The sequence below is a fragment of the Lissotriton vulgaris genome, chromosome 2_1, assembly GCF_964263255.1.
Source record: "Lissotriton vulgaris chromosome 2_1, aLisVul1.2, whole genome shotgun sequence".
Lineage (NCBI taxonomy): Eukaryota > Metazoa > Chordata > Amphibia > Caudata > Salamandridae > Lissotriton > Lissotriton vulgaris.
The window spans coordinates 385,800,723-385,827,964 of record NC_141687.1 but is presented as its reverse complement, the minus strand read 5'-3'; the positions used below and the strand labels follow the sequence as shown (position 1 = coordinate 385,827,964).

The 27,242-nt window shown below is 48.2% G+C and overlaps 1 protein-coding gene across 3 annotated transcripts in view; it reads right to left on the bottom strand.

Annotated features, from left to right (window-relative positions):
- Positions 1–27,242, bottom strand: part of MYO1C (myosin IC) — a 576,863-nt gene that overhangs the window by 364,992 nt on the left and 184,629 nt on the right. Inside the window, exon 1 of one of the 3 annotated variants that reach the window (XM_086955221.1) lies at positions 4,406–4,594. The exons of the other annotated variants lie outside the window; for them this stretch is intronic. The gene's annotated coding sequence lies outside the window, so the exon portion shown is untranslated. Of the gene's footprint in view, positions 1–4,405; positions 4,595–27,242 lie in introns of those variants that run through there. 3 annotated transcript variants of the gene reach the window in all.

The following is a 27,242-nucleotide window of genomic DNA, read 5'->3' as shown; positions in this document are numbered from 1 at the left end:
CTTCTCCTACCTGGCAGCCAAAACCTGGAACTCTCTTCCCACTCACCTTCGGCTTACTAAGAACCACCTAGCATTCAGAAAGCAACTTAAAACTTGGATATTCGACAAGTAATTCTCCACCTTCCTCAAGCGCCTTGAGACCCTATGGGTATGTAGCGCGCTATATAAATTTCTGACTTGACTTGACTTGACTTGACTTGTGCAAGTTACAAAAGGGTACCAAACACAGGTACAAGGGTAATACTACAGTAAATGGTAAATACTCAAACTGCCAGAACACACTGGGAAGGCACTTCCCATGCACCAGCTTCACCTCAGCATCCCCCCTGGCTACCTGGCTACCTTGGATGACCCAGAAAACTGTGTTTTGTGCTCCCCTGCCAGGACATTTTCCCAAGGCCTGGAGGGTTGATTAATTTACTAATTGCAGGGGCCTTACCTCTGTTCATGTGCTCCTGAGCTGAAGGTCTGCGGAGGGCTGAGTAGGTTAGTAATAGCAGGGGCTTTGCTACTTTTCAGGTGCTCCTGTGCTGGAGGGCTGGAATAATTTTGTGACAAAAAGGGGCCTTGCTATTTTTTTAGTTGCTCAGCATGTAGGCCATTGTCACCTTGGCCCTGTGTCGTGTGTAAGAACAGTATCCTCCCACTTTCATTCCTTGTCTGTGCAAATGGTGTTTCGTGAAAGGGCACGCCCCTTGAATGTGGGCCACGCCCCTTAAATATGGAACACGCCCCTTGAATGTGGGCCACTTTTTTCGTAAGTGCCCGGGCCGAATTGTGATCCCAATCCGACCCTGATGGCAGGAACCGCATTCACAGCACCGCTAGCACAGAATGCAGGGTCTCGGGACAGACCGAGAGCATCAGAGGCCCACGCACTGAGCCTACTGAACACAGCTAGGAAGAGGATGAAGACTAGAACCCAGATAAGGGTGGGGCGAGGAGGCGCCTCGCAGGATTGAGAACAGACTCAGCTGTTTACCTGACAGTCCAAGGTGCAGTACTTGAACAGTGTGGATGAAAAGCACCCCAGCATGGCCCAAGAACTGCCTGTTCACAGAGGCATAGACTCAGTAACGCCATGAAGCTGCGCATGGCGCCCAGCACCGTGATGCAATCCCATCTCTGAACGGAAGACGGAGCCCAATTTCACTCCACGCTTCTCTGCTCGGGATGGAGCATAAGTATGGTGGTGCTAGAGCCACGCGAGTAGCAGTGGGGGGCCTCCCTGTGCACTATATGCTTTCTCTCTGGTCTGCAGACACTTTTCAAAACCTGGCCGCACCCCAAGGACGTCCAACCAACCTGGGCCCGCACCAGAGAGAGGGGCCTCACTTGGGTGTTGCTATAGGTAGAAATGCAAGCCCAGAGCACTTCTGTGCCCCCACCCCCGCTTGATTTACATGAATACTGCGGTTTCAAAAGTAAGCCTGCCTTTGCTTGAAGGCGCGTGCGAGTTTTTAACAGGCAGGCATCCGGGCCAAAGGTAATGCCATTGATGTCATTGGAGTTAAAGACCTGCGAGCTCCCTTCTGCCATTCCAATGATTTTGGAGGAATGACGCCTATGCTCACAGGACACCCAGAGATCGTTCAGTGATGAGATTTTCCTACAGTAACATACTTTTATTTTTTGATAGTTTACTTGGAGCATGAAGACCTCGAGTCAGTGCATCTACTCCTCCTGCACTGGCGTGCAGTGGCATGAACATTGATCTGGGCTCATGTTGCCTTCTGGTCTCCAGGTGGAAGCCTCTATCTAGAGGATTAACTGTAGGTGTGCTGCCGGGGGTCAGGGGAGGGCGCAGGAAGCGGAGGGATACGTTACTTGGAACGCAGCAGATTCTCTTTGTGAATTATTCATGCGCTCTTTTCCCATTGTGCGAGTGGTAATTAAAACAAACACCGAAGAGGCACCGGATGAATTATTGAGCCGCACATGGAGTTAGACAGTGTGGGAAAGTGACCAGCTGAGACTGGGCTATTTCTAGCATGGCTTCTCTGCCAAGCAGGACCAATCCAGCCCCTGCTCCCGTGTTCTGCAGTCCTCCTGAGGGAGACCAGCAGCGAAGGGCAAATGTTGTCCTCAAGACTCAATCACCAAATAAAGCAGTGAAATGTAGAGCCCCAGCTAGGCACAGGTCGAGAAATGCCGAGAAATGTACCTAGAGTTGGATGGCAGCGCGCAATCAGAAGGGGCTTTGAGGAAAATAATGTTGAGGACTATGAAAGTTCTGGAGCTCTGAGACACATAGAACAGACACCGAGAGGTGCTAGGTAGCCGACAGCTACTCGTCCTGCCACTGATTTCAACTTCATGACAAAATACAGGCACGTTGGTCTTTGGATTGAAACTGGAAGCGTCTCATTGGTATGTCTCGACGCACTCTCAGTGATAAAGAGAAAAGGTAGTTAGGTGGGATAGGTGTGATGGGATAAGTGTGGGGACTGGGTAAAGGTGTTGTGACCATAACACAATCGCAATACAACTGAGTAAAACCTTTACAGTCTGATTTAGATCAGAAGTTCCATATAGCTCTCTTTACATAGGATGTGTTTAATTCCATCTATTGTCTTCCTATGTATGGAAAAGTAAAGTAGTTTGGTCTACATTTCGACCCCGCAAGTTGTAAGGGTTGGTTGAAACCTCATTCTGGGGTCTTCATCAGGACACAGTAGAGGAGAGAGTGCTTTTCATAGGGCCATTCACTGGCCATTAAATCCATTTGGAAACCGGGAGTCGACTTGTTAACATGCCGTCAGACACGCAGCTTGGTGAAAATAGAACCACCAGGGAATGGTGACGTTTTGCCTGCTCCCTCTACGACCTTCCAACATTTGACGAGTATTCGGATTGGATGTATGCATTATCCCAGTTGAATTTTCTCACCACAGGAACCAATGATGGTCCTATTATAATGGCCAGTGAATGGCCCTATGAAAAGCACTCTCTCCTCTACTGCGTACCGGGCGCACCCCCGCGAAAATCCCCCAATTTTTATTTTTTTTGCCCCATGGGGCCTTTTTATGGCCAACATCAAACCTAGGGGGTCAGGGGGGGAGGTGGAGGGGGGGTCTACCCTGCCCCCTTTTGGTCATTTCCCCCTTTGTTTTTGCCACCTCTTGTGTCTCAATCCTACCGAGACACAAGATGACGGCCGCTCCGGACTGTTTGGAATGTTTACAGACACCCGAGAGCCAATCAGCTTTCCGTGCACAAGTCGCGTGGCGCGCCCGGTGCGCTCACACACACATTGCCAGGAGGGATGTTGGTCTAGTGAGTATCGCCATAAGGTTTCTCACAAGCTCTCCCAACACCAATAGCTATAACATGAAACGCAGAGGTCCTTCAGTACTGTTCCATCACAGGGAAGGACTGTGCACACCCTCCACTGGCTCAGACAGTTGGACCAGGCCCTGGAGCCCGGCCCTGGTCCATCTGCTGAGCGGTTCTGTTAGGGCTCCTCAATATGGCTTCACGTTGCAGCGCCTTGACTCTTGGGTGTCACAGTGCCAGCCCCATGCGGATGGACACTGGACTCTCTCTCAAGCACAACACTGATTGTGCCTTCTTTCCTCTTCGGGAGTTCAGCTCTCTTAGAGTCCTGAATCTAGAAAATGCTATTCCGCCGCGACCAGCCATCAACTATCTGGGGCTTTTTTTATTTGGCATGCCTTCGTCTACTTAGTACCTTCTTTCCAGTCAGTAAGCAGCAGAGGGTATTCAGGGGCCTGAACCCTCTCCCATTCGAGCCTTTGTCCGGTGGAAATCGATCTAATAACTTTATCATTGAGTGCAGCAGCTTTTCCAGCTCCTACAGACCAAACTGCTTTCAACTGCAAAAAAAAAAAAAATCTGTCTGTTTGAAAACTGAAACTCTGTCTGTTTGAATAGGTGTGCCCACCCCAGACCAACCTGGCCAATATGGGCTGTAAGCATTTCTGCCCTACACCTGCCCATCGGTCCCTCTGGCCACTTATGATTTTTATTTTATGCGTTTTTATATAGCGCGGACTTTACCCGAAGGTGTCGGAACGCTTCACAATAGCAACAGTAGTGATGCATGAGGAACAATCACAAGTCAGCATGTTACAAAAGCAAACGTTATGTTACATAAGGCAATAGTGACAATTGTGCATGTGTCAACAAAATACAAGAGGTAGCAAACGATACGTTACAAGAGGAAAAAAGTGACGTGTGTATGTTACAAAAGCGTACAAAGTACAAGTAGAGGTATAATACTGCACTAAATGGCAGATACTCAGAACACAAGAACAAACGTAACGTTACATGAGGCAATGGTGGCACTTTGTGCATGTATCAAAAGCAAACTAAATAAAATACAAGAGGTAGCAAACGATACATTACACGAGGGAAAGTGACGTGTGCATGTTACAAAACTCACTTTGCCCTTGCTGTGTCCCTGCCAGGTTAGACTGGGCAGCAATCGAGGAGACCGGCCAAGCACCAAAGCTGCTCTTTTGACCCTGCCCTTCGCACCACCATGAACTGAAGCTGACCTCCAGGTGCTGCTGCGCCCCAAACTAAACCCGGCCTGCACCGCGTTGCACGAGTCTTTCAGCTTCAGATCCGGAAGCCTAGAAGCCCCACCGGGGCGGGGTACTAGGTGAGTCAGTAGGGCCTTGGTGAAGGGGAGAGAAAGAGAGAGGGAGGCAGTCGCCCTGCCCCACCTTTCACCCCCTCCCTTGGGGCTCAGCCGTTCTTCCTCACTCCAGCCTCCTCTGGCACGCGCCTGCCTTTTATCCCAGATTCCCAGTCCTGCTATCAGTGTTTGTCAATCCCTCTTGTCTTGTGTAATCGGCCTCAGACATGTCCTCTGGCGGCAGCGCGGGCACTGTGCGGACACGCCCGGTATGTCGGTCTGGTTCCAAACCGAGGGCACAGGGGCACAGCCGGCACCCTCCGAGGGCAGCCAATGGGATAGGCGGATGGATGCCTGCTCGCACACGTCCCCCCGGGGTCCCTGCCAACAGTGAAAGCCACACACGTGTCCTGCTCGCGGGTGGAGGACGGAAGGGCGTCGACTTCATCGTGAGCGGTATTCACACGGCGAGGCAGGCTGCCTTTGAGCAGTGAAAGGATATTTGAGCAGAGCAGAGGCTGCTGGCGCTCTGGGCTCTACATTCAAAACACTGCGGGTTAAGAACCGGAAGGCGGCGGGTGCTGCTCAAAGACAATGGCCCACGGGGCGGCAACGCCAGCGGCCATCAGGGATGAAGCCACCGGGACCCCAAGATGTACAGTCCGCTAGAATTATGCAATTGTGCGGCGATTTTCACATAACTATAGATTTGCTGTGTTTGCCACATAATCCATTATCTGTACATGATCGGCAGATTTTACCAAAACAAAATTGTTTCTAGCTCCCATGGTTCAAAAGTTACTGAAAATGCAGTGACGTGTTGCTGCGCAGTATATGGCCCATTGCAAAGGTTGACTGGTTAACTTTCTGTTTCGTATATCTATTTTTGGGTGTTAAACTGGTACTAGTGAGACTCAACCAAAGCCCAGACAATGTTACCAAGTTTAAAAACGATGAATTAATGAAATAATACTGTAGCAAAATGTATCGCATTATGCCGCATATTTTACATTTTCTTGCTGCATACTTTACTCAGCCTCTGCTGCATAATTCCAGTGGCCCTGGTCATAAGTCAACGATGATGATTGATGATGATTGATGATCAAAGTACTGCCTGAGTGGTCAGTACAGGCAGGCTGCCAGAACCCGCTCAAGAGTCTGCCTTAGTCTACATTTAAAAGGCTTCTGCAATTCGGGAACTGCATCCCTGTGTTGCACCTGGCCAGATTTCCCAGGCTTCCCACAATGAAACCAATTCTGACAAGCTTAAGTGCAATATGTATTCACCTGAAGTACTGGAAGGTCACTCTGCTCATGGTACCACGGAAGAGTGGATGGATGAGTGTCAACCAGGGAGGGCAAAAGTACCCTCAGCCAAAGGGAATGGAGACAGACAGAAAGAAAGATATGCACATACGGTCAAATCCAGCCAAACCATTCACCAGTCCAAACACAAACCATAGGACCACATACAAAACAAGTATCCTTCATATATTCCTCTTATATGATAATGGCATAGGTGTCTTGTCATTAGAAATGAATGGACATTTTACTGGGAAACCATATGACCAGGGTTGAAATGGCAATGACCACTGTCTCAGGAAGAAAACAAGCAATTGCAATGAAACGGCTTTACCTAACATATGCAGTAACTATTGCATTGCAATGCTTGATTACTTTGCATTCTGGAACTTGTAGTTCTGCTTAATTAGAATATCAGAGGTCCTAAAATGCAAAACAAATATATGGACTAGTAGACCTACTCACCACTGGACAATGACATTTTGGTTGCTCTGCTTAATTTTGTTGCATACTGTCCGTGATAACGTGCTTCACAACTTGTGGTTTAAGTATACCGTTCCTTAAGAAAGTAGATTAGTTGCTGTTGTATTCAAATTGCGCAGATAGATTCGAACAGGTCTAAAAAGTGGTGCTTCCAATTCCACAAAATACAAATACGAAGCAGGCAGTTTCCTCAATTTTCTTTTTTAATTTAAAAAAATGTGGAGTTTAAAGCTGGTTGGTCATTCTGGGATGAGAATGAAAACTACAGCACAGTAGACTACTGCAAGCATTTGCAATGCAAAGGGTCTCGCAAGGCTCATTGCATTGTAAAAGAGCCCATGCGGCCCTTTCACTTTAATGTCGGCCTCACCCCTTTCCTTAGACGAGCCGCGTTTAAAGAGAGGGACGTGGCCGCCATTAAAGTGAAAGCACGGTATGCGGCAATTTAAAAAAAAGTTGATAAATATTTAAAAAAAAAAAAATATGCACCTGCATTTGGCGCCGCAATTAAACCAAAAGTACGTCCGCCACTGTATGAGAGTGGCATATTATTGAAAAAAAAATAAGCGTTGTGGGAGTGTGTGTCTTGCCTGCAACAGCAGGCAGAAGAAAACCATTGAAGCAAATAGTGCTCAGAGGCTGTAATTAAAGCCTGCAGAGTAACTACACATGTAACAAGGGGTGTCCTCATAGGAGGTTACAAAATGAGACAAGGAGGTACTATGGAGGGATTACTAAGCCTATTGACCAATGAAAAGCGACAGTTTCCAAAGGACAATGACACAAGCCAATGAAAAATATGGGCAGAGCTTTAAGTCCATACCTGAATACAGCATGCCTCGCAGCGCATGTGCTGCCCAGGCTCGAACTAAAAAATGGTAGGGCTGTATGTAATGGGAATTGTATTATTCAAATTAGAGGAGAGGCAATGATGCACTGAAGTGTAGAGGGGAGACTATGAAATCAATTCAAATAATTTACAGTGATGCAGGTATTTGAGTGCCCCTCTGTTACCCACTACCCTGAGGATGAGAGCACATGGACACAATTTTAGAACACAGAGTGCATGTCCAGTGAGCTTGCATTGTTGACTAGAGGAGAAAAGCACAGGGCATTTTGGATGGGGGTGGAGGTCACACTGGAAAATCTTTTTGATGGGGCTCAAGACTGGAGACTGTTTTTGATGGAGGGTCAGGTAGGGTGTTATGCTGAAGGGTGGAATGCAGTGTTTCCCTGATGGTCAAATTAGGGGCATCCAATGGAACGTCAGACTGGGGGGGGGGGGGGGGGGTTATGAAAGGTTGGATTAGGTTGGGTGTTTCTTTCAGATTGAGGGTCAGATTTGGATTCTAAGAGAGGGGGTTCAAATGGTAGTGGGATGCACAGGATTTTTGCAGATGGAGCATCACATTGGGGGAAAATTCTGATGCAATAGGAATTTTTGATAATTAGACCGAAGGGGTGGGAGAATGAGGATGGGAGGGCAGATTAGGTGGTTCTAATAGAGGCTCATCAAGCGGGGTTCTGATGGATGGTCAGGTACGAGGATCAGGAGGTTCTGATGGAAACTCAAATCAGTGGGTTTGGGAAGAGGGTAAAACTGTGTGTTTACTGAGGTGACGTTTGGAGGGATTGATAGGTTTTGCAGGTACAATGCAGCTGAGAAGTCCCTCATCCGATCACTCTAGATGAGCAGCCAGTCTTTCCTTCTCCATGGACATCAGCTCCTACACATAGTGTACTCAGCGCGTTCACATGCACTGATCTCGGCAATAAACATACAAAAAACAGAAGGCGCCCCCACTCTCCTGCCCTGAACTTAACTGCCCATGAGCAGACAGGCAAGAAAGTGTTTTCTAGACGACCAAATGTTATGACCACTTTTAGTAACGCTTTTATTGTGCCAACCATTTTTCCAAAACAAAGCACAGTAAGTACAACTATAAACATAAATTACAGTTGGAACAAGCTGCGTTCACAGCAGGGAATCACAGAGTAAATTCAGGGTCACTCAGGGCTAGCGCTCAAAAAAAGCTTGACAGGGGGCAGTCAGAGCTGGCTCTGTGTAGAGTGCATATCCATCCAAGCTAGTTGAGGGGCAGACCTAACAAAGAAAGGCTAAGGTACTGACCGACCGAAGACTGACATACCATACTAAAATATGTTCTGCGTGTTTTCCCTGGGGAATTCGGGAGAAAACACTTCTGAAAAATGCGAGAAAAATATATTCTCTGCTTTGTACCCCTGAGTTAAATTTGAGAGAACAAGTCGATTCTGGGCATATTCAGCCTAAATGATGGGCCAGACCTAAACAGATCTGGCAAAGAGCTAATGAACATACACCAGAGACATCACAAGGTGGGCTCAATGAGAAAAGGCTATGGTTTAACCCCCAAAAGATGTGCTAAGAGCACCCTCATCATCCACCTGCATAGGAAGTGACATCACTTCCTGCCTTCTCCCTACTTCAATGAACTCTTCCGGTTGTCCCCACATTGGGGGCATCCCTAGCACAGGGCAGACGTAGACAATGGTAGCATCGGTTTGGGCATTCATGGCCAGGAAGGGTCTTGGGACAAAACCTCTGTTCCAATGAATTACAAGGTAAGATACAATCATGTGCTTCACCCAGCACCCCTATACTGCGAATCCACACAACTGCACCCAGATCTAGATGACTGAAACACTTGTGTAGCATTTGCAGATCAAATAAACCCAACCTCATAAACCTCTCACTATCTACCACACACCCTCAACTACAGAAGTCACAATCCAACTCATGCTCATTAACGCTCTTTCAGCAGGACTCCAAAGACCAGAAATAACAGACCTCATCACCTGTCACACGCTTAATGCCCTTATAATCACAGAAACATGGTTCACTCTTTAACCCTCAATCATCTTAGATGCTTTACATCCCACGAACTACTGTCTCCATTGCATGGGCTGCTCATATGGTAAGGCAGGAGGCCTCGATGTCTTACATATGTCCTCTTGGTCATGCACCCTTGACAAGCAACAATCAATCAAATCCATGGAGCTGCAGACAAACCATTTCCCACTTTCTGCACCTCAGAGACCACCTTCCATCTCACCTACAGGCCTCTAGTACTGCTCCTGGATGACTTAAATCTCCTAGACAATGCAAGCATAAAATAAACAAAATGCACTCTCTTTGGCCTCAACAACACACTCAGCGTGCACAGCATGTCACACTATCAACACACTCTAAAGGCCACAACCCCAACTTTGTCTTCTCAACATCACCCACAATCCAGTACAAACCACCCACTCTGCTGCACTGGACCAACAACTTAGCCATCCCTATCTCTCTGTTCAGCACCCTAACAACAAACACAGTCCAGCACAAAAGAGATGACCAGACCTTCAGATCTTTCAAATAATTTTCCATAGACAACCTAATGTTTGAACTCAACAACCTTAACACTAACTATGTGATCATCCCCCAATTAAAACATGCAAGTGAAAGCTAAAGCCTTCAGCACACTAGTACTCTAAAGACTTTGCTGACAATGAACAATCTATATGCACATAGGAAAGAAAATGAAAGAAAAACAGAACTCCTAATACCTCCATGATACTGAAGTCCCTTTGTGCAACACACAGAGAGCTCATCACATCAACAAAGCAAAGTACTATTCAAACGCCTTCAATGAAGCCACCAACCGAACCAGAACTTTTTTTTAGACAAACAAGCACTGCATCACCCCCTTGCCAGATACATCTTTACCTCCCCACCACAGACAGTGCAATGCCATTAAATTCTTATTTAGTTAAAAAAAAATACAGAAGATCAACAGCACATTAACACAATTAAACCTCCTCATTTCGTATGTCCACCTCTTCCAGTAGAATTCCACAATGATCAGTCTTCAAAAGCCCTCTCTTGCCAACATACGCAACTCCCTCAAAGCCACTTCTTATGAAAATGTGGTCTTACCCTTGCCCTTCATCGAAGCTCTCTGGGGATGCTCTCTAACCCCTACTTACCATTGTCAATGCCTCCCTCACTAAAGGCATTTTTCCTAAAGCTCTCAAGACAGGTCAGAGTCTCCCACTCCAAAAACAATACGTACACTAGACCCTGATTACAGCACCCTCTTCCGCCCTATCACTCACATGCCATTCTTTCGCAAGCTCATTGAAAAAGCAGTCCATGTTCAACTCAAAGATCACATCAATGCTAACCATCTCCTGCACGACTAAAAGCCTGGTAGCAGTCTCCATGCTGCAGCACGATCTGTAGCCAAACACATTTTAGACAATAACTTCTTGACGGACACCTGTCTCCTAATACTGTTGCACCTCTTAGTTCGACCATCCCACCCTCGTACGCACTCTGGAGTCTCAAATTGAGCTCACTGGCAATGTCCTTCACTTGTTCTCCCTACATTTTCAACCAACACCAGTATGTTCACAAGTGCACCTAAAGGTCACAAAAGAGGTCTATCACATGCGGGATCCATACTGTCTCCTGACATATGCAACTTCTACATGGAGCTGCTTAGCACTCTGCTCACAGATAACAGCATCAAGATTCCCCAATAGGCCAATTATACTTAACTCTGCTTAAAAGGCTCCTCTCCTTCAGATATCCAGTGCCTCATAGACAGTGTGCACATCATCCAGATCTGGATGTTCAGCGCCTACCTGAAGCTCAATCCAACTAACAAAGAAGTCCTGTTAATTGCCAACAAGAAACAGTATAAACCTGCCTCAATGACATGAACCTTTATGGATTCGAACTTCAACTTTCACAGAACGTTAAGGCACTTGGGTTCACCTTGGACACCAACCTTACCCTCAAGGAACACACTGCCATAATACCTGCTCCCTCTTCTAAAGAAAATGAAACACTTTTCTTACAGAAAAGGATTTCAGAATGGCTCATACTCTCAAATCTGGATGGTGCACACCTCCCTGCTCCATTGCTTCCCAGACTTCACACTGGCCCCCCCTTATAGGCATCGTACAGGCCGCTCCACGTCTCATGCAAGGCCAGTAGAAATATAACCACATCACCCTCATCTTAACGGAACTCCATGTGTTCCCCCATTGGACGCATCGTCGTCATCAGCAGCGTTTACAAAGCCATCATGACAAACACCCTCACTTTCCTTGCAGAAAAGCTCACAATTTTAAGTGGTTTTCACCAGACCCCCTGCTAGGACACCATCCAAATGGAGACTAAGAAGTCTAAAAAAAATAGAAAGAAAAGGGCTGCAGGCCTTTTCCACCTATGCACCCAGGATAAGGACCAAAATCCCTCTATTCAACAGGACTGCCACAACACTGCTCCAATTTAGGAAAGACAAGAAGAGACACCTCCTTAAACAACATTACATCAAAATACATTGACCATCCACAACCCATCTACCTCTTCTACCACTCGTTGAACTTTTATGCTGCTCTTTAACTCTGTACAGCACTGTGATGTCTTTTGTCTATGGTCGCTATACAAATACCATAAACATATATGCATATGTATCAACTACAGCAATGCAGTGGGACAGACCAACAAAAGATGGGCATGGCTGCAGAGTGTGAGGGTATAGACCATTTCAATATGGACAAAGGTGCTGACTGGCACATGATGGGCAAGGGGGCACTGTACCTCCCCAAAACCACCACCTCCTGAGATAGGTGGAAAGGGCGAAGGAAGACACACAACAGAGTCAGCACACAGATGAGGGATCCTAAATAGTACACAGGCGAAAGACAAATTAAGAACTATTAATTAATTTATTTATGTAGGGATTGCATGTACAGCTCCTGCACCACAAGGTGGTAGAGCATTTTGCAGTAAACAGGAAGGAAGCAATACAGAGATATTGATTGGATTAAGGACTCCTGGGAGCAGAGAACTAGACAGACCTGTGAGACCTGGGTTGAATCGACAAGAACTTCAGAGGAAAAGACAAACAGAAAAGGCAAATTACTTATGTTTTTATTTTTGAGTGTTATGTAACTTGCAGATATGACTCCTTATTGCAGTTTCAGAGCACTATCCCCCCCCCCCCCCCCGGCAGACATTGAACTAAGGAGAAATGTGGCTGAGCAGTGACATGTTCTCTCACTGCTGTGGTGCGGTGCTTTTCGTTTAATCGCAGCTGCAGGCCGCTTAGAATCACGCCAGAGATCAGCTGGCAGCCGCAGTGTTCTATCCCGGACTGCCTGACCGTGTCAACATTTTGCTTGAAACCAGCGGCATCAAACACACAAAAGCCGACTGAACAAATGCTTGGAATAAGTATAACCACTGGCCGTCACTTAGGGGAGTGGCATTCTAATCCATCGTTATTTTGCTCACCATGACACCTCAGTTGGTACCCGGCCGCATACAAATCAGTCTTGACCCTCCTACAATAGGGACAGTCCAGCCCAAACTGCCATTCCAAGTCCTCCCTGGATTAGAACACAAGTAACTCAGGACCACTTTCACCTTGATTGGGGCAGTGTAGCTTGGCACAGCTAGCACAAAACCACACATCTTTAAAATATTGTCCGAAATCATCTGGCAGCGTTAAAATTCTACCAAGGACCAGGTACTACTTATTTATTTATTTATTTATTGCACTTATCATGCGCGCTATCACCTCGAGAGGCATCCTGGCACTGGCAGTAGCAAAAAAGCAGAGAGGAAGGGCAGTTGGAGGCGCCTGACGATTAAGGCACGCGTTTGACAAGCGCGGAGAATCACGACGCGCGCACTTAGGACTCGGCCTTTCCGGACCCCGCCCCTGGTCACTGGTGGTTGGTCGGGCGGACGGCCCAATCGGCGTCCGGCCGACCCATTTCCGGTCCGGCGATATCGCGTGACCTGGGGGTCAGGGGGTGGAGACCTTTGGCCTATTTAGGGGCAACTCCCTGTGACTGGGGTCTCTGTTCCCGCTAGCACTCCTGGATACCTGACTGCTCACGCCGGCACCTGGCCATTCACGTGATCCTGGCCGGCTTTCTGAAACTCTAGAAGCAGAAGGATCGAGCATCATTCGCGTAGCCAGGTAAGGGGTCGAGTGCCTCTGGGGGCCTCGTGGGCAGCCGTGAGTCACGGTGGGTGCTGGGACGGGATAGGATTGTCGCTGCCTTACGAGGCTTACGGCTGTGTGCGGGGATCCTCGTGGTGCAGGCTCCTGCCGGGCGGTGTGAACGGTGCTTAGGGGAGCGGGAGCAGGGAAATCGGGGAGCGTTAGCTGCAATAGCGAGGTAGTACGCAGTAGTGCGTGAAGGCGAGATACAGACAGCATGGTGCCAAAAAAGGGAGGACAAAAGAGGAAAGACTCTGAGCCTGAGTTGGCACAGATTATGAGATTACTGCTGGAGAAGTTGAGCAAGGAGACTCCCGATAGCGGAGAGGATAGCGATTCTTCCCAGGGGGAGCAGGCCGTGGTAGTGGAACGGCCACGCAGGGAAGGGCTACCACCGAGGGCCGCGTTTCCACCATTAAGGAAGAAGGCCAAGGCACAGCCTAAAAGAAAGGAGGGAGCCAAGCAGGGGAAGAGTAGGCCTAGCTCTGCTAGGGCCAAGGGGGACGAGAAATCAGTAGGTCCCGTCTCCACGCCTCCGTTACCGCAGAGCCGGTCAACCCTCCCGTTCCCATTCCGGATGTAGTTGTAGTGCCCGCACCAGTAGACCCAGTGGGTTCAGTATTGTCTGAGATTAGGGAGGCGCTGAAGGCGTTGGTCCCGGGAGGTGCGGTACCAAAGATTACGGTCCCACCGGCCCCACTCCCACCGCAGCCGGTGGCCGCAGTGGTGGCCGCGTGTGATCCGTTAGACAGCTTGCTGACATCGGTCTCCACATTAGTAGGCCAATTATCAGCTCCGGATAAAGTATCAGAGAGAGTGAGCGCGGGAGCGGCGGCACCGTGGGTGCCCCCTCAGGCCACGGAACAGGGCGCGTTGCAGGACATTCAGAGGCAGTTGGCGCTTTTAGTCGAGTCGCGCAAGGCGTTGCCCAGCGTAGCGATTGGAGCGCATCCCCCTGCGACAGCGATAGCTGTAACATCTACAGGAGGTAAGCCTGGTGACGCTACAGCAAGAAGCAGCGAGGTAGGGGTTATTCAGGGGAACGTGTTGTCCCAGTCAGGGATGTTAGCCACACATGTGAGTATGGAAATGCGAGAGAAGATTTGGAAGGGTGCCTACGTAGATATGTTCTCCCTTATCAGGCCTAAGAGAAGAGAGGAGGATTACAAGGACAGGGAGGGGAAGGAGCACTCCTTCCGAGATCGTAGACCTAGGATTGAAGAAACAATAACCAATTGGCTGTTCGGTTTCCACGTTTATGTGACAGTATTGTTGGAAAAAAGGCCAGAGTTGGCTATCCCGTTGGTGTTTTACACCAATAAGATCGTGAAGGCACACTCCACTCATGGGGGCTCAGTCTGGTTGACATATGATAGGGAGTTTCGCTGGGCGAAGGAAGAGAACCCAGCCATTTGTTGGGATCAGGTTGAGGTCAACGCCTGGTTAGAGAGCGTTAGCAATAGGGAACACCCTGCTAGGCAGCCCTTTCGGACTTCCCAGGGAGGGCCAGAAGAAAGGTACATGCTGGGCATTCAATGGCAAAGGGTGCACATGGCCCCCCGGGCAGTGCAAGTTTAAGCACGCATGTGCCTACTGCGGTCACCCGTCCCATCCCGAATCAAAGTGAAACAAGAAATCCAAAGAACGGGGGGCACAGCCCCCAAGGATATCAAGCCTCCCCAAGTCTAAACTTCCTACTCCTGTGGATATTGAAAAAAAGATTTTTTGGTTGGACAGGTACCCAGGCAGGGCAGCTGCTAGGATGTTGTTTGAGGGTTTTTCCAGTGGTTTCCGTATCCCAGCATCGCATGTCCCCCCTATTACTCAGTGTAGGAACCAAGTTTCAGCAAGAACCCATCCCTCAGTAGTGGCCACAAAGGTGGAAAAAGAGCGGACCTTAGGCCGAGTAGCCGGCCCGGCCCGTTCCCGGCTCCTCCCTGGGGGAACTATATGTGCTCCCTCTGGGAGTAGTGCCCAAGAAGGAGCTGGGACAATTCAAGATGATCCATAACTTATCTGCACCGAAGGGTGCATCTGTAAACGATGCCATCGACCCGGCAGTGTGCTCGGTGACGTACTCGTCCTTTGATGCCGCGGTTCAGAAAGTGAGGGAGCTAGGCCGTGGGGCGTTGCTAGCGAAAACCGACATTGAGTCAGCATTCCGCTTGTTACCGGTACACCCCGAGGATTACCATTTGCTAGGCTTTCAGGTCCAGCAGCAATTTTATTACTATAGATGTATGCCTATGGGTTGTGCGGTCTCCTGCAAGTACTTTGAGACCTTTAGCTCCATGCTGCAATGGGTGTTTTCGCAAAAGTCAGGATGTACAGATGTGGTGCATTACTTAGACGATTTCATGGTGATGGGCCCCGCGTCTTCAGATGCCTGCGCCTTGGCCCTGGGTCAGCTGGTGGCTATGTTGAAGGAAGTTGGAGTGCCGCTGGCACCGAGCAAAACAGTCGGCCCTGACACGTGCATGTCCTTCCTGGGCATCGAGATTGACACGATAGCGGGGGGAGTGTATATTGCCAATGGATAAAGTAAGAGCCTTTTCCCTAGCCATTGAGGTAGCCTTGGCGTGTCCGAAGGTGACGTTGCACCAGTTACAGGTACTTGTGGGCCAGTTGAATTTTGCTTTGCGCATCATCCCCATGGGGCGCCCTTTCTCGAGGTCTATAGCCAGAGCGATGGTAGGTCTTACCCAGAAGCACCATCGGGTGCGATTAAAAGCAGGGGTTAAGGAAGATCTCAAGGTGTGGCGCGATTTCCTAAGGGACTTTAACGGGCGGGTAGTGTGGCCCGCGCCGCCGGTGTCCAGCGTCGAGCTTGGCCTATACACCGATTCAGCCGGGAGCATTGGTTTTGGGGCGATCTTGGGTTCCTCCTGGTGCGGGGGCGGTCTGGCCAACGGCGTGGCATTCAGCAGGCTTGACGAGGAATTTAGCCTTCCTAGAACTTTTCCCCATTTGGGTGGCAGTTACTGTCTGGGCGGAGCGCTTCAGGAACAGGGCAGTGACTTTCTGGTCGGATAACATGGCGGTGGTTCAGGTTATCAATCGGCAAGGGGCGGCTTGCCCACATGTGCTGAGGTTGTTGAAGCTGTTGGTGTTGGCATATTTAAAATTGAATTTAACTTTTAAGGCTGCGCATATACCTGGTGTTGATAACCATGCTGCTGACGCTTTGTCTCGTTCCAAGTTGCAGGACTTCCGGAGGTTCCACCCGCAGGCGGAAGAGCGCATGACGACGTTCCCTACGTCACTGTGGAAAATTGGAGCCCCGCTTTAGCGGGGCTGGTAGGTGCCGCTCTGAGTGATCGCACCAAACGTGCCTATCAGTCACAGTTTAACGTTTACAGATCATTTGTAGACCAGACAGGAGATGCGAGGATTTTTTCTACTGAAACGATCTATGCCTTTTTACAGGTTCTGCGAGATCAGGGCAGAACAGTGGCGTATGCTAGGGCCTCCCTTTCAGCGATAGGCTTCTTTGCTAAATTGGCAGGGGAGCGGGACCCTGGGGCATCATTCTTGATCAGGAAGGCCTTAGCAGGCTGGGCCAGATTAGATGGGCCACGGCGGGATTGTCGTAGGCCTTTGGATCTCCCGACCTTGATCGATATTTTGGGGGTGTTGGGGGGGTTAAGGCACGCGTTAAAAATCTACCGGACACCAGCAGACAGCTTCAGAATTCAGCCACTGGCTGCATAACCGTGAAAGTTGGTGACAGTCTCAGGACAGAGTTACTTTCCTTTGCACATTCCCACCCTAACCACCCTGTCTTATTACGTCTTGCTACAGACAGCTTTACGGGTCTGTAGTTGAAATACTTATTACATACAATAACAATACTTCCTTGGGGCTTTTAGTCCTTCCATTACTTACCGCTGGTCGAATTTCTACTAAATATATATTGCTTACCTCTTATTCAATATCTTTTTTTACTCTGCTTGAGTTGCTTCTGCCCTGCATGAATGGATGACTTTTACTCTTCAACTGCTTACATCCCTCAACCTTCTCCTTCTCGCTTTCCGCTCCATTAATCCCCAGACCCGCAGCATCCCCTTAAAAAAAATAAAACTTTTAAGGAGGGTCTGGCATCAGCAACTTGTTACCGGTCACTCTTCTGTAAAGGCACGTTTGCTCACCTTTTACTCTACTTTTGTAATTTAACAAACAAAGATATGTGTCCGACATCAGGGTTTGGAAAATGGAATACAGCATGACAGCAGCGTCTGGATTGGTTAGGGAAGTTTCCTCTTCCACTGGTGCCCGTCGGAGCCACAGACTGCAAGGCCACAAGATGCAGCCCAGATAAGTGCATTGTTTTTATTTTTCATACAATTGTAGTGCATGCGAGTGCTTTTATTGTTGTACTCTTGTTCTATTAAATGTCTTTTGGGATGCAGTGGGGCACTTCACTCGCCTCACCGCTTTTATATGTTACCAGCCGCTCTTGCCTTCCCCACACAGGACGTCTTCTTTCACAAGATATCCTCTTTCTGGCAGTGTTCTTAGCTTCTGGCCTGCAAACTGTAAGTCACAGCTCACAGTAAAGAAAAGCCATAAACAACAATTTAATCTTTCCAGCGACACCCGCACTCAAACTCCTATAGAGGGTACTTCCCTACGCCCTTGTCTGTAAGGGCATGTACCAGTGCTATACCAAGAAAGCACCAGGAAAAAAAACCTTGAATAACCTGTAAGGCCAGTTCTGCTTGCCGCAGCGTTACATACTTACAGCGATTATTCAGTACTGATCAAAGTTACTCAATTATGCTCGAGAATGAGTGGAAAGGTCAGCCTGGACCAGGCCAGGTAAAAGGGTGGATACTTGCATCAGTATGGCCCTTAAAGTAAAGGCCATGCTAGACGAAGGTGATGGAGACAACCCAACCTACTGTGAACGCAGTCACGAGCCTGGATCCCAAGGGCACCTGTACTTAACGTCATTTCACTTAGGTCATGTGGCAGAGGTCCGCCAGTCCCTCTGCAGCATGCATCCCTACCCATCCTGTTCCACCCAGGCTGGATGGGCGAGGTGGGGATAAAACCAACTCAGTCAGCAACTCACAGCACAGATCTATCTCCTGCCAGATCCAAAGAGCACGAGAGGCATGTGTGGGCATTAGGTGTGTTACAATTATAGCTACAGGCCATGCCGGCAGGATCTGCAAATGCGCAGCAAACACTGAGAGCTAAAGAAACACGTCCCCTTCTGTTACCGTTTTGTCTGCTCTTCATCTTTCGTTTGTCTCTTATTTCTGGTTCTTTTTTCTTTGCACTTTCTAGCAGCTTAAGTAAAAAAAAGTGTTAAATTAGCAAAGAACACGGCATATTTTAAAGTTCATGTTCAGTCCTCCTTCTTTAGAGATGGGCAAGCCATTGAAAGCTAGAGCCGGAAGCCTGTCTGGCTCAGCTAGAGGTTCTCTTTTCACCTTCAGCCCAAAACAAGATGAGCTTTCACAAGAGGCATGTGGCCTAGTGGTTACAGCTTCTGACCACGCAATATGGAAAAAGAACAAGGCTCAAATCCTAGTCTCGGCCATCCTGTAAACCCTGGGATATCACCCTGCACCTAAAAAAAGGTGTAATATAACGTGCGTCTGTTGGGAAGCGATCTTATGTCCTTGGGCAAGGTTTCGCTATACAAAAACACCAAAAACGGAATGCGAGTTCTGCTTGTATGCTCTACTCTCATCTTCCAAGACAAACTATTTCATATCAGAAAAAGCTGATCATCCAAAGTCTGAATGGGATAACCACCCAAAGCCTAAATTACACAGGGTGAAACTGGGAAACGTGGGATCAATCGCAGCTTCCCTTCTTGACTCAATTGTGTGATCCTAAGCAAGTACTTTATTTCACCAAGTCTCCTTTTCGTTCATTTTCACATAGAGCACATTCAAATACGCGTGGGTACAGGGTGTGCACTGTACAAAAAACTCTGCGTTCAATAGCCTATAATGTTGATCAAAGTATATTAATCTAAGACACTTCTAGGGTACAAATAACAACTGACTTGCCTCTCAGTTCCCTAATAATTGTCATCAGGATGGGGGCAGGAATGTTTCTCAGCGCACGTGTAAAACCTCTCACTGATATATACTTCATAATGCAAAGATATAGTCTGATGTACTACGATAAAACGCTTCCGTGTGTTAAAGAAATAAACTTTTTTTTTAATTTAGAAGAAACTTTATCATATTCTAAAATGATGTTTGTTGCACAATTTACATAAACATATTTCCGAGGCCTGGCTCGTGCATGGGCTCCAGGAGCCAGAACCTACCCTTGGCTCTGCTCTTCCTGGTGATTTGTTGGCATGCACTTTACCTCCCAGGCCCCATCTTTTGCGCTCTCATTTTAAGAAAAGCAACTTAATCTGGAGTATTTAAAAAAGCGGTCAAGTAAATGTTTGTGAACCCCCCTGCTCCGCACTTTCCCTGCAGGCCGCACTGCCAGCTCTCCGTCCATCGTTGGTGTTTTTGGCTCCGCCTCTTGCCAGCTGCCTGGCCGCGCGCCCCTGCCCGCTGGTGCAAGCCCGTGCTCTCCGGTCAGTGCCCTGCCTCCTCCATCCCGCGGTCTGACAAGGCACAGAAATGCTCTATTTGTGTCTTCTGGGAAAGGCATTTGGGGAATGCCGTTTCAGCAGAGGGCGGCTGTCGGCCCACGGGGAGGCCGGGCCATCAAGCGGCCATTATTCTAACCCCCTGCACTGCCGGAGACTTCCCAGAGCCCTTACCAGTCAGGGTGGCACCCCAAGTGAGCACATGACCGCCCCGGAACCCCTCGCCATCCTCAGCAGCCACCCTTCTCTCTTCCAAATACTGGAGGTCGGGCCGAGGAGGAGCTGCCCTCGGGTCTGAAGGCAAAGAACCGGTTTAAAGAGCCATATTTGCATTGCAGCAAAAGTGGAAGCCCTGCAGGGCAGCCTACAAGCCAGTGACATCATCCTCGGGAGAGACTGGCCGCCTGAGTGACTGCGTCTGCTCTCAGACACGAACCGAGACAGGCGCCCCAGACTGAGTGACTGCATCAAATCCAAAGGGGCGGGCACAGGTCTTTCAAAACACAATACAGGCCCCCCCTGTGCATCACCATCCAAAGGGGGCGCAGGCCTTTCAAAACACAATACAGGCCTCTGCACATTTCCACCAAGCACTCAAGAGTTATTCAAATAGTCCAAAAGTAAACTACAGATCCATATATTTCACTCTTCTTCTTTATAGCTTCATAAAGTTTTTCATAGTAGATTTCATGTACACAGCCAACACGTGTTTCGTCTTGTCAGTATATGACAATTGACTTCTTCAGGGCTGTAAATATACAGAATAACCACAATTAGGTCTAAATTAAATCACTCACGAAATAGTATAACCTCCAAGTAAACTTAAACTAAACAGTCACCAAATCACTAGTGAAGATACACAATAGTAACAAGGCAGAAATAGGTACCCAACACCAAGAATAAAGCCAAAATCTCCCAAGGGTGACAGAACAATGTGCCAAGTCGGCAACCAAAGTATGTATCCCACAGTCATTGAAAATTATCACACACATGGCAAATCACTGCCTTACTAGAAACACTCTTCAAAGAAGTACTAATTCTCAAGTAAAAATAACGTAGGTCATAAGCAACCCAACTAAATCCCTTCCTTCAGGACTAATTATGAGGCATACACAAATCTCTCCAAACTCACCAATGAAACTCCCAGTGGATCAGTAAATTCACTTCTCTCCAAAATAGCGTATAGCTAAGCTCTGTCAACTTAAGTAAATGCAGCATATAACTTCACAGCTTTGAACGCAGCTCATCTTTTTTACTACAAAAAATGCACAGCATGATTATAAGTATTAATTCCCTTACAAGTAAACCTTTATATGTATACATTTTTTAATGGACCACTATTTTACCTGTCCGTAGTCATTCACAAAGTCTTGCAACAATATCGATCATATGCGCAGTCCAATCCTGCAAGTAATTAAGCATAATTTCAAAAGACGCGGTGCCAGGCATTAAACACGGCACACCATTACTCTCTATCGTTTACGCTAAGTATCCTTAAAACGCAATGCCACCCTTCAACACAGGGACCTAATCTAAAATAGACCACTCTGTCCGCGCTACGCGTCGGGGCTTACCGCGTATCTGCAGGGACCCGTCCTCTTCGATTCCGGCGTGTTGCACCGGCGCCATCTTGGAGTGGCTTTAAATAGTAAGCTATAACGAGCGCCATGTTCAACTAACCTAACCTTCCTTTTTAGCTACAAAGTAGCTGCACTCTCGTTACAGAACTACAAACACTCTGACTAAATGGAAAAATAATAAAAACCCCAATGTTCGTCCAAATCTTTACGCGTACAACATTCTACAGTTCAAAGTACCATGGGCGGTCTGCGAAGTTACGCGCGCCATGTTTAAACGCTCAGGACCAGCGTCAAAACCACCATAAGCACAAAAAATGAGCCGCTGTTCATGCTTCCATAACGCAAATTACCTCAGTAACATTTTCAAAGTAACAAAGGCATTTATAACCACATGTCCTACATTATAACAATTCTTGAAATACCGTGCCATCTACCATTCTCAATGTCATAACTGTCAGATTCAAACCTTTCGTTAGGCAGAACCAGTACAATCACAACACAATTAATCAACATAAAAGCCTGTTTACAGGATTTAACGGGAGGACGTATAACGAAATGGAAAGAAAAGGGTAGAAGGAACTAAAGTACCACAAACCAAGGAAGGAGAATACACAGAAAGGGGAGTGCAACGTAAGGAGGAAATTATATCGAACAAGCAAATACATTACATTTATACAAAAACGTGTACTAGATTATTAACACCTCACAGATTACAGTAACATATGACATCCCTTCAGATCCCCACAATGGATACCATACATACATCAATTTTAACAGTTTTCTCCCAAAAAGTATTCAAATTCATTGTCAATATTTAGACCTCTCTCCACAGCTTTGAGTTTCATCAACCACATCACCTCTCTACGTCTAAGTTGCAGCTGCCTATTCCCACCTCTGGGATCGCGTTTAACATGATCAATACCATGGTAAACAAAGGTATGTTTCTCCTTTTCTTGAAAGTTTCTTACCATATGAGAGGCAATCGGGTAACGTGTGTCACCTGTTTTTAGTGCTCTGAAATGCTCAACCATACGCTCTCTGAGTTTCCTAATCGTGCTACCAACATATATCTTCTTGCATGAACATACAATAACATGGATTACGAAAGTGGTGTCACAATTAATGAACATCTCAATGTGGTAGTCTCCAGTATTGTTGTAATTGAATGTCTTAACCCTTGCCTTGGCCCATCTACACGAACTACACCTGCCACATTTATAAAAACCTTTTGTCTCATTCAGCCAATTAGGCTCAACATTTTTGATAGGGTAACTGGGGCTGATGTAGCTAGACAGCGTACGACTCTTTCTAAACGTTAGACCAGGTCTATCCCCAATAAAGGGGAGCAAGTCCTTATCCATCCTCAACAGATGCCAATGCTTCCTCATAACATTGTACAGTTGAGCACTCTCACTACTATAATTAGTAATGAAACGAATCTTAGTATCCCTACCTATCTCATCCCTTATTTTCTTGTCCAATGTCTTAGATCTCTTCAGTTTATTTACTCTAAATATAGCATCATCAATCACCTTTCTCTGATAACCACGCTTCAAGAATCTCCTTGTCATGTCTGTGAGGTTATGTTGAAAATCATTTTCTTCAGAACAGTTACGTCTGGCCCTTACCATCTCCCCATACGGTATAGCATTCACCTGTGTCACAGGATGGCAACTTTGGGCATGCAATACAGCATTGCAACTGGTAGGCTTGCGATACATGCGACTACATAAATTACCTTCTTTAACATATAGTTCAATATCTAGAAACGTGATGCTGTTCCTGTCATAATTTGTAGTAAACTTCAAATTAAGCCTGTTGTCATTCAAATAGTCCAAAAAGCCTTTGAGTTCATCAGTTGATCCAGTCCAGATCAACAGGCAATCGTCTATATAGCGCCCCCAATAATAATAATAATAATAATAATAATAATAAAACATTTATAGAGCGCCTGGCTACACATAGAACAGTGTGTCCCCGCGCTAATCACTGATAAAATTCAACAAAGGACCTGAGAGAACGGGATTATGAAGTGGGGAAGAGGAATGTTTTAAATTTCCTCCGGAATCCTGTTTCAGATGGCTCCATCCTCAAATTCAGTGGTAGAGCATTCCAGTATTTGGGGGCCAAGCTTCTAAATGAGCGTCCGCCCATTCTGGCCCTACGAATACGAGGAGTTTTAAACAACATCGCACCAGAAGATCTTAAATTACGAGTGGGGCGATGTATGGTCAGGAGGTTATTGAGATAGTCCGGACCTTTGTTCTGGGCTATGCGGTGTGCATAGCAAAGGGCTTTAAATTTAATACGCTCCCTGACGGGGAGCCAGTGGAGTTTGGCCAATGCAGACTTTCCTGATGCTCTGCGCGGGAGACCAAGCACTAAACGTGCAGCGGCATTTTGCACGCATTGAAGTTGATGAAGTGCTTTTTGGCTTAGCCCTAACAGCATGGCGTTGCCGTAATCAAGGTGAGGAGTCACTAAGGCGTGAACAATGGTTTTTCTGGCTACTGCAGGTAGGAGGTCTAAGACCTTACGCAGAACCTTGAGTAGACCAAAACATCTCCCTGTGACTTTATTAACATGGGTCTTATACGAGAGGTCGGTGTCTAACATAACACCAAGGTTACGTACCGACTCCCTCGGAGTGGGGGGGTCCCCAAGTTCACTGGGCCACCAAAGCCTTGACCATGAAGATGTTGCTCTCCCGACCACCAACAGCTCTGTCTTTTCGCCATTAAGGCGCAGGCAGTTGTCGTTCATCCATACTGCCACTGCTGACATACAGTTCGAGAAGTTGATGGCATCTTGACTACAGTCGGGTGTGAGTTTAAACACCAACTGGGTGTCATCGGCATAGCTAACAATGTCCACCCCAAACGCCTCCACCACGCGAGCCAGGGGTTCCATGTAGATGTTAAACAAGGTGGGGCTCAAACTTGAGCCCTGAGGAACCCCATGGCTTACCTTGCGTGGGGATGATCTGAAGGGAGGACAATGTAGCTGAAAGCTTCTATCAGCTAGATAGGACTTCAGCCATGCTAGCGCTGACCCCGTCACCCCCATCTCCATCAGGCGAGACAGCAGTGTGGAGTGCAGCACGGTATCAAACGCTGCACTCAGATCTAATAAAACTAATGCACTAATAAATAAACTGCATCCATTTCTTGCCTGACGGGCCCCAGATCCTCTCCGCCTCGAACCACCCCATAAAGAGGTTCGCAAAAGACGGAGCGAATCTGGAACCCATCGCAGTCCCGAGGCGCTGCCTTAACCATTTGCCATCAAACAAAAAAACATTATTCTGTAAGACCAATTTTGTCATCGAGAGAATCATCTGATTGTGATCATAAAATTCAGCTGATCTATTACTTAGGAAATAATCCAACGCTTCAACTCCCAGGTCATGATCAATATTGGAGTATAGTGAAACTACATCTAGCGTCACTAATGTCATGCTCTCATCCCACACAAGGTCACAAATCAGGTTAAGGACATGTTTAGTGTCCTGTATAAACGAAGGCAAATTTTTAACATAAATCTGCAAGAAAGTATCCACATATTGGTCCTCCAATCCCTGAAATTATGGGTCTTCCAGGAGGGTTGACCTTAGACTTATGAATTTTTGGCAGTGTATACATACACGGTGCCTTGGGTGTAACAACCTGTAAGTACAAATATTCGTCATGACAATACAGGCCTCCCCTGCGCATCACCATCCAAAGGGGCGGGAGCGCGGGCCTTTCAAAACACAATACAGGCCTCCCCTGTGCATCACCATCCAAAGGGGCGGGAGCCCAGTCCTTTCAAAACACAATACAGGCCTCCCCTGCGCATCACCATCCAAAGGGGCGGGAGCGCAGGCATTTCAAAACACAATACAGGCCTCCCCTGTCCATCACCATGCAAAGGAGCGGCGGCGCAGGCCTTTCTAAACAAAATACAGCCCTTCTCTGTGCATCACCATAGAAAGGTGGCGCAGGCCTTTCAAAACACAATACAGGCCTCCCCTGTCCATCACCATGCAAAGGAGCAGCGGCGCAGGCCTTTCTAAACACAATACAGGCCTCCCCTGCGCATCACCATCCAAAGGGGGCGCAGGCCTTTCAAAACACAATACAGGCCTCCCCTGTCCATCACCATGCAAAGGAGCGGCGGCGCAGGCTTTACTAAACACAATACAGCCCACCCCTGTGCATCACCATCCAAAGGGGGTGCAGCGTGCAGGCCTTTCGAAAGACAATACAGGCCCCCCCTGTGCATCACCATCCAAAGGGGCGGGGGCGCAGGCCTTTCGAAACACAATACAGGCCCCCTCTGTGCATCACCATCCAAAGGGGTGAGGGCGCTGGCCTTTCGAAACACAATACAGGCCCCCCCTGTGCATCGCCATCCAAAGGGGCGGGAGCAGGCCTTTCGAAACAATACAGGCCTCCCCTCTGTATCACCATCCAAAGGGGCGGGAGCAGGCCTTTCGAAACACAATACAGGCCTCCCCTCTGCATCACCATCCAAAGGGGCGGGGGCACAGGCCTTTCGAAAGACAATACAGGCCCCCCCTGTGCATCACCATCCTAAGGGTCGGGAGCAGGCCTTTCGAAAGACAATACAGGCCCCCCCTGTGCATCACCATCCAAAGGGGCGGGGGCGCAGGCCTTTCGAAAGACAATACAGCCCCCCCCTGTGCATCACCATCCAAAGGGTCGGGAGCAGGCCTTTCGAAAGACAATACAGCCCCCCCCTGTGCATCACCATCCAAAGGGGCGGGGGCGCAGGCCTTTCGAAACACAATACAGGCCCCCCTGTGCATCACCATCCAAAGGGGTGAGGGCGCAGGCCTTTCGAAACACAATACAGGCCCCCCCTGTGCATCACCATCCAAAGGGGCGGGAGCAGGCCTTTCGAAACACAATACAGGCCTCCCCTCTGCATCACCATCCAAAGGGGCGGGGGCGCAGGCCTTTCAAAAGACAACACAGGCCCCCCCTGTGCATCACCATCCAAAGGGGCGGGGGCGCAGGCCTTTCGAAAGACAATACAGGCCCCCCCAGTGCATCACCATCCAAAGGGGCGGGGGCGCAGGCCTTTCGAAACACAATACAGGCCCCCCCCTGTGCATCACCATCCAAAGGGGTGGGGGCGCAGGCCTTTCGAAACACAATGCAGGCCCCCCCTGTGCATCACCATCCAAAGGGGCGGGAGCAGGCCTTTCGAAACACAATACAGGCCTCCCCTCTGCATCACCATCCAAAGGGGCGGGAGCAGGCCTTTCAAAACACAATACAGGCCCCCCCTGTGCATCACCATGCAAAGGGGCGGGGGCGCAGGCCTTTCGAAACACAATACAGGCCCCCCATGTGCATCACGATCCAAAGGGGCGGGCACAGGCCTTTCAAAACACAATACAGGCCCCCCCTGTGCATCACCATCCAAAGGGGGTGGGGGCGCAGGCCTTTCGAAACACAATGCAGGCACCCCCTGTGCATCACCATCCAAAGGGGCGGGAGCAGGCCTTTCGAAACACAATACAGGCCTCCCCTCTGCATCACCATCCAAAGGGGCGGGAGCAGGCCTTTCAAAACACAATACAGGCCCCCCCTGTGCATCACCATCCAAAGGGGCGGGGGCGCAGGCCTTTCGAAACACAATACAGG